The following is an 11,744-nucleotide window of genomic DNA, read 5'->3' on the forward strand; positions in this document are numbered from 1 at the left end:
GGCACCCATGGTTAGGGGGTAAGAAGTGGAGGAGGAGCCCACAAAAAGGGCTGAGAAGGAGCTGCCAGAGAGATAAGAGGAGAACCAGGAGAGGACAGAATCAGTGACGCCAAGGTTGGGTAGCGTTTCCACAGTGTGGAAGGCAGCTGAGAGGTCAAGGAGGATTAGGACGGAGTGGAGGTCATCAGATTTGGCGAAATGGAGATCACTGGCGATTTCTGAGAGAGTCACCAATGATTTATTGAGGACTTGCAGTACTGAGTGCTTGGGAGAGTACAAGAGAGTAAGTAGACCTGATCCCAGCTCTTGAGGAGCTTTCAATCCAGTGGGGGAGCCAGATATTAAATTCAATTAACTGAATGAGAAGCTACGCACCTAAATTCCAGGTGTTCATCTTGGTCAAGTCCTGAATCTGGAATCAGTACGTTTTTGGTTTTACTCCTGGTTATTCCACTAACCGGATGTATTTGGGGTAGCTGGTCATTCAATCTGATTCCATTTTCTTAATAATAAATGGGGGAAAATATTGTAACAGAGGAATGCTACAAAGATGAGAGAATTCTAAAACAGCAACGCACTGAGTGCTTTAGAATAAAGGGGTCCTAAAAATGGATTCTGATCACTCTCTTTTTAGTTCAGTTTTACCCGAAACTCAAAGGTGACACATTTTGTGTCACCTGTAATATGGTGTGAATGACGAATTCTAGCACTGTTTTCATATTCTATAATAATTATGCATTTAATAATAACGGTATTTATTAAGCACCTACTACACCTTAAGTGCCGGGATAGCTGTAAGGTTGTCGGATTGGACATAGTCCCTATCCCACACCAGCCTTGCAATTTTATTCATACTTTACAGAAGACCCAAATAGTGTCTTGCCCAAGTCCACACAGCAGGCCAGTGAGAGAGGCGGAACTAGAACCCAGATCTAACGCCCCTTCCCATGCTCTCTTCACCATACTACACTGCCTCCCAACTCCTCAACAAAATCCTAAACACATGACCAACTACTGTCTAGAATATATATTTGTTATACACTGGATCAGTGCTTTTCAACTGATGGGCTAAGTGACATTTGAAGTACTTGGGAAGCAGCATGGCCTAGTGGAAAGAGTACAGGCCCGGAAGTCAGAAGACCTGGGTTTTATCCCAGCTCTGCCAGTTGTCTGCTGTGTGACCTCACTTCACCTCTCTGTGCCTCAGTTTCTTCAACTGTAAAATGGGGACTCAAAACCCGTTCTCCCTCCTACTTGAACTGTGAGCCCCATGAGGGACAGGGACTGTGTCCAATCTGATTAACTTGTATCTACCCCAGCACTGAGAACAGAGCTTGTTACTTAGTAAGCATTTAACAAATACCATAATAAATCAATATTTAACAGTTTGCCCCGTGCAGTTCCTAGAGTCATTCCCCCTGCCTTCCAGAAGCCCCTATAGTTTAATGGAGCGAGAGGGGTGTAGGTGAATAAAAGGCGCAGTTAGCAATACATACATAATAATCTCCTGGAAATTATGCTATGTGCTCTTCCCCACCCTCAGATTGGGCTTGTCATTGAATTTCTCTGTGCCTCTGGTACCTCATCTGTAAAATGGGGGTTAAGACTGTGAGCCCCATGTGGGACAGGGACTGGGTCCAACCTGACTAGCCTGTATCTACCCCAGCGCTTAAAACAGTGCTTGACATAAAGTAAGCTCTTAACAAATATCATTATTAGTATTATTATTAAAACACTCTGATGGGCTCAGCAGGACCAGTTGGTTGGGCTCCAGTTTCCAAGTCTGAAAAGTAGGGGAAATAAGGTGATTTATATAAGGTCTTTTCTACCCTATTCTTCAGATTGGGAAATGGCGACCAACTAGTCCTACTCTTAGGCTGAGCCCCACATGGGATTGTGCCTGATCTGATATGGTTGGCGTGACCCCAGTGCTTGGTGCATAGTAAGCACTGAACAAATGCAGAGACCGCAGAAATGCTGGATTATCAAATACAATACACACTAAGTTCTTTGAAGACGGGCATTATACACATTTGAGAAAAGGTGCTACAGTTTAATGCAAAAATAAAAGATCTTAATATCAATCTCCACAATCTCAACTCTCAATATCAACAATCTCTGGGCCAGGAGGGCAAACTTTCCAGCTCTCTCAAAGAAACTCTCTAATCTGAATGAAAGATCCTAGCTGAAGGCTCTCTCCACAGGACCTGAGCTACTTTCTAGTCAAAGCTGAGTTTAGTAGCTGAACCGTTCCTACTTCTAGGTGCTGATAGTAGGCCAGCAGCATCCCCTGTGAGGACGCTTCTACAACAGGTCAAGGAGCTATTTGAAACAAATATGAATCAATACAATGGTCACTGGGTTAGCAAGCAGTTGGGGGCAATATTTATCGCTTGTAAGTTTAAATTCACCTTGCTCAGGATTAGTTCTCTCAAATGACATGTGAAATGCCCAAGTCACAACTGCAAAAGAAAAAACAAATTCCAGGAAAGTTGGAGTGCCACATAACCCTATTTTGGGGCCAAAGAAAGACTAGGGTGACCCTTTGTTGACCCCAAATTTCCTCTAGTCTTAATGGTCCTCTGCACTTTGTCTCCTCAAATCTTCTCAGGCAGTAATGGTTTCAGCAGTGTCTTAAATTCCTATCGGGATAAAGTTTACAGCCCCCTCAGTATCCTTTGAAATTCAAGGTAGTGATATGTGAAGCTCTAATTACATTCATGTAATTTGATTCACTGGCACTTAGATGGGTTTAGTTTCAGATCACTCGAGTTCTTTTCCTTACTTCCTGTTTTTTAAATTTTTGGCTTAAACATAAGAAGCTGATTAAATATACCTTATCAAAAAAATCTCTTGGGCAATACCCACCACATTTCCTCCCTAAATAAGGAATGGCCCTTTAAAAAGGACAGTTAAATCAAACAACTGGGCAGATAATTTAAATCTAGAATTCATCTGTTGTTGTCAGTAGTAATTAAAATATTTGGACTACATAAATAATAAGGAGGCTCTCTCTCCCTCTCCCTACATATATATAGCCTATATTTGGTCATTAGGTTTTTTGATGATGGGATGTTAATTTACTGACTATGCATTTTGATTGAAAAGACCACAGACAGAAATTTCTTTGGAGATGTTTCCAATTAGTCAACTAATTCCATGTCACTCCCCAGGCCAAACCAAAACACCAGAAAAAAAAAAGGAGCTAAATAATTCAGTTGCAAGAATCCCTCCACAGATACACTTCAAGAGCCTGTATACCTTATTTGAAATAAGAGAAAAACAAAAACAAAATATTCAACACTGTGCGTAGCACAATGGGGAGCCTATTTCCTTTTAGGTTTGGTTTTTTTTTTTAATATTTAAATGGTCCTCCTTCAGTGCTTCCTACGTGTCAGATACTGTTCTAAGCACTGGGGGAGATGCAAGCGAATTAGGTTTGACGCAGTTCCTGTCCTGCATGGGGCTCACAGTCTAAATAGGAGACCTGAGGCACAGAGAAGTTAAGTAACTCGTCCAAGGTCACCCAGAAAGCATTTGATGGGGCTGTGATTAGAATCCAGGCCCAGGCTCTTTCCACGAGGCCGGGCTGCTTGAGTTGCCAGGGGATGCTCTCGTCTGGGGATAAATGGCGAGACAAAAGAGTAACTAACACAGAGATACCACGGGGTAGGAAAATTCTGCAGTAACCTCAGGCCCAGATGCTCCTCCTCCCTAAGAGATGCAGGACAATAAGAAAACGTGCTCCTATATTTCATTTTCCCGCAGCCCTGAGAGGGGAGCCAGTGCACCGATCTGCGGTACTGAACACACAGAGACTGGGAACTCCAGATCAAAGCGAAGGCGCATGCCAGGGAAATATGTAATCAAACCTTTGGCTCTACGTTACATGGAAAAAAACCCCCCAAAACGGGGGAGGGAGAGACGAAAGTTTCCGGCAACTCACTGTTATTTGAACACACTGCGGTGGGAAAGGACCACAGTGACTCTTTTCACAGTTCAGATGGACTAGAGTGTTTCATATGTACCTTCTGAGCCCAGCAGCTTGGCACGGTTCAGTACCAGAAAATTCAACAAAAAACAATACCACACTGGAGAGATTAAGGAAACACACTCGTTCAGCCATCTAGGTTTTTTTCCCCCACTTTAACGACTGCAATTCTCCGATTTCGTCGCTTCTTCTCAAGGCACGCTCCCTACTGAACAGCAAATAACAAAGGAAAGTCTCCATCCTCCCTTAACCATCCCCCCCCCTTCCCATATGGAATAAAAAAATGAGGCCAAGGAGAAACTGAAGAGCCGTGAATCCAGATGTGGAGCAAGAGGGTGGGATGGGAGGGGAACTGCTTCACCAGTGTGAGCGGTGGGCAGATTCAGACACAAAAGGAAAGGGGGGGAGGGGGGGCGTGGACGGTGCCAGGGTAAAAACGTGACATGGAAAATACAAACTAATTCTTCCCCCCCCTTGGCAAGACCCTCTTCCTCTCCTCCACCCCCAAGAAACCTGTACCATGCAGCCTTGAGGCATGGCAGACATGCGTGGCTCGGTGGCAAGGGCCCGGGTTTGGGAGTCCGAAGTCTTGGGTTCGAATCCCGGCTCTGCCACTTGGCAGCTGGGTGACTGTGGGCAAGTCATTTCACTTCCTCTGTTCCCTCATCTGTAAAATGGGGATTAACTGTGAGTCTCACGTGGGACAACCTGATTACCCTGTATCTACCCAGCGCTTAGAACAGTGCACCTACTAAGCGCTGAACGAATACCAACATGCATCATCACATGTCCCCACCCCTGCCGACTCCCAGAGAAAAAGCAGGGGCCCTGGGCATGTAGACGGGGGGGGGGGGGGGGGGTGAGAAGCCCTGTAGCTCAGTGGGAAGCGCCCGGGCTTGGGAGTCGCAGGTCGTGGGTTCTAATCCAGGCTCCGCCACTTATCAGCCGTGTGACTCCGGGCAAAGCACTTCGCCTCTCTGGGCCTCAGTTCCCTCGTCTGGAAAGTGGGGATGAAGACTGGGAGCCCCAGGAGGGCCAACCCGATTACCTTGGATCTCCCCAGCGCTTGGCACACAGTACGCGCTTAACGAACGCCAAGATTCTTCTTCTTTCCACAATGTGTCCTCCCGCACAAGGCCGGGCCGGGGAGGGAGAAAGCGGAAGGCCCCTTCTTCTCAAAGCCCGCGGCCAGACCCGAGCTCCGGGACCTGCTCGAGGGTGGGGGGCGGCCGGGTTTTTATTCCGTCCTCTTCTCCTCATAATAAATCAAGCTCCTCTCTATCAGGTCCCAGCCCAAGCCGGGGAAAGGGGGCAGGGGGCCGGCTGCCTTTCCTCCGCCTCCTGGAGGGAGGGGCGGCAGCCCCGGCTGCGAGGCCCAGGCTCCCCTTCGCCTCTTCACTTTTCGGGGGGTGGGGCGGCAGGCAACGGGGAGATTAACGCGCTCGGCTAGCGACCGGCCCCCTCCGCAACCGCCGGGCAGGGAGACCAGCCGAAGGAGGGGAAATGGAGCCGTCTGGGGGGCATCCAGCCTCGCATCCAGCCTCCCGAACTGGCGGCAGGAGGGGAGCCGCGGCTGGATCATCGAGGCCGGGAGCGACCCCCAGCCCAGCTTGGAAAAGTCCCCCAGCAGAGCGCTTAGCACTTCGCCGGCACGCCTCTCCTTCTTCCCATGCAAAGCCCCCGGGGTGGGGAGGCTCGGTGAGTGGCAGCCCGCCGTGCCTCTCCCCCATCCTCCATCCCCACCCCCATCCATCGCCGCGGCGCAGCCCGCCCTCCCCCTCGGACCGTCTCTTCTCTCTTCCATTCCTCCCCCTGGCCCCGGTGCCCTCCATCCCCCGGGCCCAGCCCGGCCCCCGCGGTCCAGGGCTCCCAGTTGCCCCCCGCCGCCCCCGGCCGCCGCCCCCGGCCGCCGCCCCCCAGCCCGGCGTTGGCGGCAGCATCCCGCCCGCCCGCCCGCTCCGCTCCGCTCCGCTCCTCACCTCCCGGCGGCGGCGTTGGCGGCGGCGTTGGGTCCCGGAGGGCGGGCGGGCTGGGGGGGAGGAGGGGGAGGGGGAGGAGGAGGAGGAGGAGGAGGAGGTGTCTGCAGGCTCCCGGGACTGTGGCAGCTCCCGCGGCGGAGGGAGGGAGGGAGATGGAGGGGAGGGGAGATGGAGGGGAGGGCAGGGGAGGGGAATGGCGGGGCGGGGCGGGGCGGGGGGGGCGGTCCCACTGCTCCTCGCATCGACTAGCCGGGGGCGGGGGGATCCGGATGGGCGGGCGGGCGGGCGGGCGGGCAGAAGGCACCACCCCCGTGGCTTCACTCTTCGCCAGTGCGCAGGCGCAGCCTCCTGCCTCCTCCCTCCTTTCCTCCTCCCTCCTTTCCTCCTCCCTCCTTTCCTCCCTCCCTCCTTTCCTCCCTCCCCTTTCCCTCCCTTCCTCCTCCCTCCCTTCCTCCCCCTCCCCCCCTCCCCCTCCCTCCCTTTCCTCCCCCCTCCTCCTTCCCTCCCTCCCTCCTCCTTCCCTCCCTCCCTCCCCCCTTCTCCTTTTCTCCTTCCCTGCCTCCCTCCCTCCCTCCCTCCCTCCCTCCTCCCTCCCCTCAGCCCGGTCGGCCGCTTTCCGGGCGGGGGGGATGAAGGAATCCCCCCCCACCACACACACGCACACACACACACACACGCGCGCGCGCGCGGAGAATCCGCGTCCCCGCTCCTCCTCCTTCTCCTCCATCCATCCATTCAATCGGATTTATGGAGCGCTCACGATATTCAGAGCGCTGGGCTAAGCGCTCCGAACGTACGTTTCAGCCACGAATAGAGACCCATCCCTGCCCCTGGACGGGCTCTCGGGGGAGACGGCCGAGGAAAACCAAAACGAGACAGCATCACCGAGATAAACAGAAGCGAGGGGATGGGCGCCCCGTTAACGAACTAAATAGGAGAATAAATGATGCCTACAAATGAGCGCAGGGCTGAGGGGATGGGGGCCCAGATACTAATAATGTTGATATTTGTTAAGCGCTTACTATGTGTCGATCACTGTTTTAAGCGCTGGGGGAGATAGAGGATGATCGGGTTGTCCCACGTGAGGCTCCCAGTCTTCATCCCCATTTTCCAGGTGAGGTCACTGAGGTCCACAGAGGTGAAGTGACTTGCCCACAGTCACACATATGACAAGTGGCAGAGCTGGGATTCGAACCCACGACCTCTGACTCCCAAGTCTGGGCTCTTGCCACTGAGCCACGAAAGGCTTCGGTCCACATACGAGTCTGAGGTCTTCCCCAGGTCACGCTGCCCTTTCGTTTTCTCTTTAGACTGTTAGCTCATGGTGGGCAGGGGCTGTTACTGGTCCTTTTGTTCTATCACAGCCTCCTAAGCCCCGACCACTGTGTCATTGAGCACCCAGGAGGTGCTCAATAAACAGCATCGACTGGTTGGCGGGGGACCGATCATCATCATCATAATGGCATTTGTTAAGCGCTTTCTATGTCCCAAGTGCTGGGGTAGATACCAGGTCATCAGGTTGTCCCCTGTGGGGCTCACAGTCTTCATCCTTATTTTACAGATGAGGTAACTGAGGCACAGAGAAGTGAAGTGACTCACCCATAGTCACACAGCCAAGTGGCAGAGCTGGGATTAGAACCCATGACCTCTGTCTCCCGAGCACAGGCTCTCTCCACTGAGCCCTGCTGCTTCTTGTTCTCTTGTATCACCCTCTCTCTAAACGCTTAGAGCAGTGCTGGGCCCCGATAATAATAATGTTGGTATTTGTTAAGCGCTTACTATGTGCCGAGCACTGTTCTAAGCGCTGGGGTAGACACAGGGGAATCAGGTTGTCCCACGTGGGGCTCACAGTCTTCATCCCCATTTTACAGATGAGGTAACTGAGGCACCGAGAAGTTAAGTGACTTGCCCAAAGTCACACAGCTGACAAGTGGCCGAGCCGGGATTCGAACCCATGACCTCTGACTCCAAAGCCCGTGCTCTTTCCACTGAGCCACGTTGCTTAGCAGTGATGGATCTTTCTGAACCACCGTCATTCCTGAGGCAGTGGGGTCGGCTGTTGAGGAACTCGCGGGTTTCATGGCAAATGAGGTGGTGGGTGATGATGATGATGATGGTATTTGTTAAGTGCTTACTATGTACTGAGCACTGAGTTATGAAGTGGTCCTACCTGGGGTCGCACGGCACACAGTGGAAATAGCACAGGCCCCTGCTCTATCCACTAGGTCACGTTGCTTCTCACGACCCTGCCAGGACTAAGAGATGTGGGTCTCTTTCTAATGGAGATGATAATAATAATGATAATGTTGGTATTTGTTAAGCGCTTACTATGGGCCAAGCGCCATTCTTTCTTCAAAGAAGGACTCCATACCCCCCACCCACCCTTGGTGGCTTAGGTAGCCACCTCCCCGGAGACAGGTGGCTAGATTGGGTGACCTCTTGACTACGGCTCTCCGGTGTTTGCAGGTGAGGAGAGAGAAAGGAGCTCGTCCCAGGCTCCCTCTCCCTCAAACAATCCACTCATCTGATTCAGAACAAGGCACCTCAGTTACTAGATGCCATATTTTCATTTAACTTCCCATAAAGGGCAGAATACAGAAGCCTCTTTTCCAGGAAAATAACGAGCTAAAACCCCCCTCAAGTCCCTAATGTAGTCCAATCAGTGTTTTCTCTGATATCCTTTGGTGTCGGGATGACCCATGGGTTCCCCGGGGGGATGGGAGAGAGGAGTAGGGGACAGCTGCATGCAAATGTGTTCCTCCCAGCTGGCTGCTAGGGCCTGGCTTAACCCTTGCAGGACTAGAAGCCAAGTTTTCTGCTTTGGGTGGGCCAGGTGGGTGGGTGATGGGGAGGTGGGAAGAAGGAGAAAGGAGGAAGATTAGGGAGGAGTGGAGAGGAATGGTGCATTTAGAACCCAGGACATAGAGGAAGGGGCCTGGAGGCGGTGCGCTAGTCCTTCCGGCTTTGTCTCGGTGCTACCGAGGACTCAATCAGTGATATTTTGGGGGCACTTACTGTGTGCAGAACACTTCACTAAGTGTCTGGGAGAGCACAGTACAACAGAAAAACTAGACATGCTCCCTACCCTCAAGTAGCAGTGTGGCCTAGCAGGAAAAGCACGAGCCTAGGAATAAGAGGATCTGGGTTCCGATCCCAGTTGCACCGCCTGCCTGCTGTGTGGCCTTGGGTAAGTCACTTGAGTTCTCTGTGCCTCAGTTTCCTGGTCTGTAAAATGGGGATTCAGTAAGCAGCGTGGTTCACTGGAAAGAGCACGGGCTTTGGAGTCAGAGGTCATGGGTTCGAACCCCCGCTCTGCCACTTGCCAGCTGTGTGACTTTGGGCAAGTCACTTAACTTCTCGGTGCCTCAGTTCCCTCATCTGTAAAATGGGGATTAAGACTGTGAGCCCCACCTGGGACAACCAGATTCCCCTGTGTCTACCCCAGCGCTTAGAACAGTGCTCGGCACATAGTAAGCGCTTAACAAATACCAACATTATTATTACCCGTTCTCTCCCCACCTTAGACTGGGAGCCCCAAGTGGGACAGGGTCTATGATAAATCTGAGGAACTCGTGTCTCCCCCAGCATTTAGTACAGTGCTCGGCACCTAGTAAGTGCTTTAATACCACAATTATGATTATTATTAGCATGACATAGCTTACAAAACATTAATTCAATCGTATTTATTGAGCGCTTACTGTGTGCAGAGCACTGTACTAAGCGCTCGGAGAGTACAATTCGGCAACAAATAGAGACAACTGTACAGTCTAGAATGGGGGAGACGAACAGCAAAACAAGTAGACAGGCCTCAGTGGCATCGATATAAATAGAAGTACAGGTATATACATATCATTAATAAAATGAAAAGAATAATAAATATGGGCATACACAAGTGCTGCGGGGAGGGGGGTAGAGCAGAGGGAGGGAGTTGGGGCGATGGGGAGGGGAGAAGACGCAGAGGAAAAGGGGGGCTCAGTCTGGGAAGGCCTCCTGGAGGAGGTGAGCTTTCAGTGGGGGAGACTTAATGGTCAGGACACACCTTCCCTGGGGCACAATCCTTGTCTTCAGGGAACCCCCAGGCCCAGAGGGGAAGACAGGGCCGGTACCTTGACTGGCCCTCCTCCACAGACCGACACACCCGGTAATGTACTGGTTTTTGTAATCCCCTGGTGAAAGAGGGAATCTGCATTTTGGATTTAAACGTTATCCCCAGCAAATATTTGTTAAACCTCCACAGAGTACCCATCAACAGATGTTTGTCAGAGGTTGGGAGAGGCCCTCAGCCTCAAGGTGCTTAAGCTGAGAAGAGACAGGTTGGTCAGAGGGACACCTCTAATAAGAACCACAGCTGTAAATATGCTGAGTGAAATAGCCAATTATCCAAAGACAGGCCTGGGACAGAGTCCACTTCAAATCATGGTAAATTCAGATAACTGAACAAAATGGTGCCAGGTTATCTCGGACAAGCGGCTTTCAGTTATATTCATCCACTGGAGTGTTTTGAATTTTCTCTTTGTTGCGGTTGGAGGTAGCCTTGGTTTGGATGAGAGATTATTTAGGAAATCGGCTTTCTATTGTGTATGGATAAACACGGGTCTAGAGACTTGTATCGATGCATGGAGGCGTGCGTGCATGCCCCACTGGTCATCAGCTTAGTGTTTCGTCCACGATAGCAGTGACAGAATGTTCAGAGGGATGGGGTGATGGTGCTTTTCCTCTGGGATCTTCATCCTCAGGATGAGGATTGGACTTTCTAAAAAACAACAAGGCCTAGTAGAAAGAGCGCAGGCCTGGAAGTCTGAAGACCTGAGTTCTAATCCCTTGCTCCAACATTTGCAGGGCTGTGGGACCACAGACAAGTCACTTCGTTTCTTTGTGGCAGTTTCCTCATCTGTAAAATGGGAATCAAGTGCGCGTTCTCCCGCATGTCCTGGGACAGAAACCATGTCAGACCTGATTACCTCGTTTTTACTCCAGTGTTTAGTACAGTGCCTGGCACATAGTAAGTGCTTGACAAGTACCTTGATTATGATTATTATTACTACAGAACTTACTTTCTCATCTACCAGTCTGTTCTGAGCCTCTCACCCTCAGTTTCTCCAGGCCTCTATTGAGCTTTCAAATATGTACAACTTTCCCTTCTAATAACTGATGGTGTATCCGTCATCCCTAAATCTAGCCAAACCCTTCTCAGACCTATTAATGCTTTCTATCCGCACAACTTCGTGTGGGGTGATTTTCCAAGCATTTATTCTTGGGAAAAAGCTGTCATAAAGCTGTATCTGCACAGACAGAGGAATGGAGAGTCGAGGTAATTTTTCAGATAATTTGTCCATCTGAGAACAAAAGAGGTGGAGATTTTTTTTTTCCCCCTCAGATTGGCTGTGGGTTTGGGTTGAAATTTTCAGGTAAACAAAGTGTTCCAGGTCGATCTCATCCCTCTCAAGTGCATCCTCACTTGCTTTAATTCTGCCTCCTCATCCCCTGGGCAACGATACTTCCCCAGCCTTATTGACTCCCAAGCCATTGTTTGCAACAGCAGTTTCAGACATTTAACTCCCTACTCCAACCCATGGCCCCCTTGCCATCTCTTGTTCCTAATGACTTTTACCGCGTTGATAAAATCCCTAAAATCTCCCCTGCTCCTCCTCTTCCTCCTCCAGCCCCGCGTCTTTGACTCTACCATCTTTCCCAGCGGTATAATGATAATCGTAATAACAATAATAGCTATGGTACTTATTAAACACTTACTATGTTCCAGGCACTGTGCTAAA

The 11,744-nt window shown here is 50.7% G+C and overlaps 1 protein-coding gene across 2 annotated transcripts in view; it reads right to left on the reverse strand.

Moving 5' to 3' along the window:
* RNF24 (ring finger protein 24) overlaps positions 1 to 6,015 on the reverse strand; it is an 83,719-nt gene extending 77,704 nt beyond the window's left edge. For both annotated transcript variants that reach the window (XM_029046443.1, XM_029046440.1), the window contains exon 1: positions 5,971 to 6,015. The gene's annotated coding sequence lies outside the window, so the exon portion shown is untranslated. The remainder of the gene's footprint in view (positions 1 to 5,970) is intronic.
* Positions 6,016 to 11,744: the final 5,729 nt, after the last annotated feature.

This window comes from Ornithorhynchus anatinus, chromosome 18, assembly GCF_004115215.2.
Source record: "Ornithorhynchus anatinus isolate Pmale09 chromosome 18, mOrnAna1.pri.v4, whole genome shotgun sequence".
Taxonomy (NCBI): Eukaryota; Metazoa; Chordata; class Mammalia; order Monotremata; family Ornithorhynchidae; genus Ornithorhynchus; species Ornithorhynchus anatinus.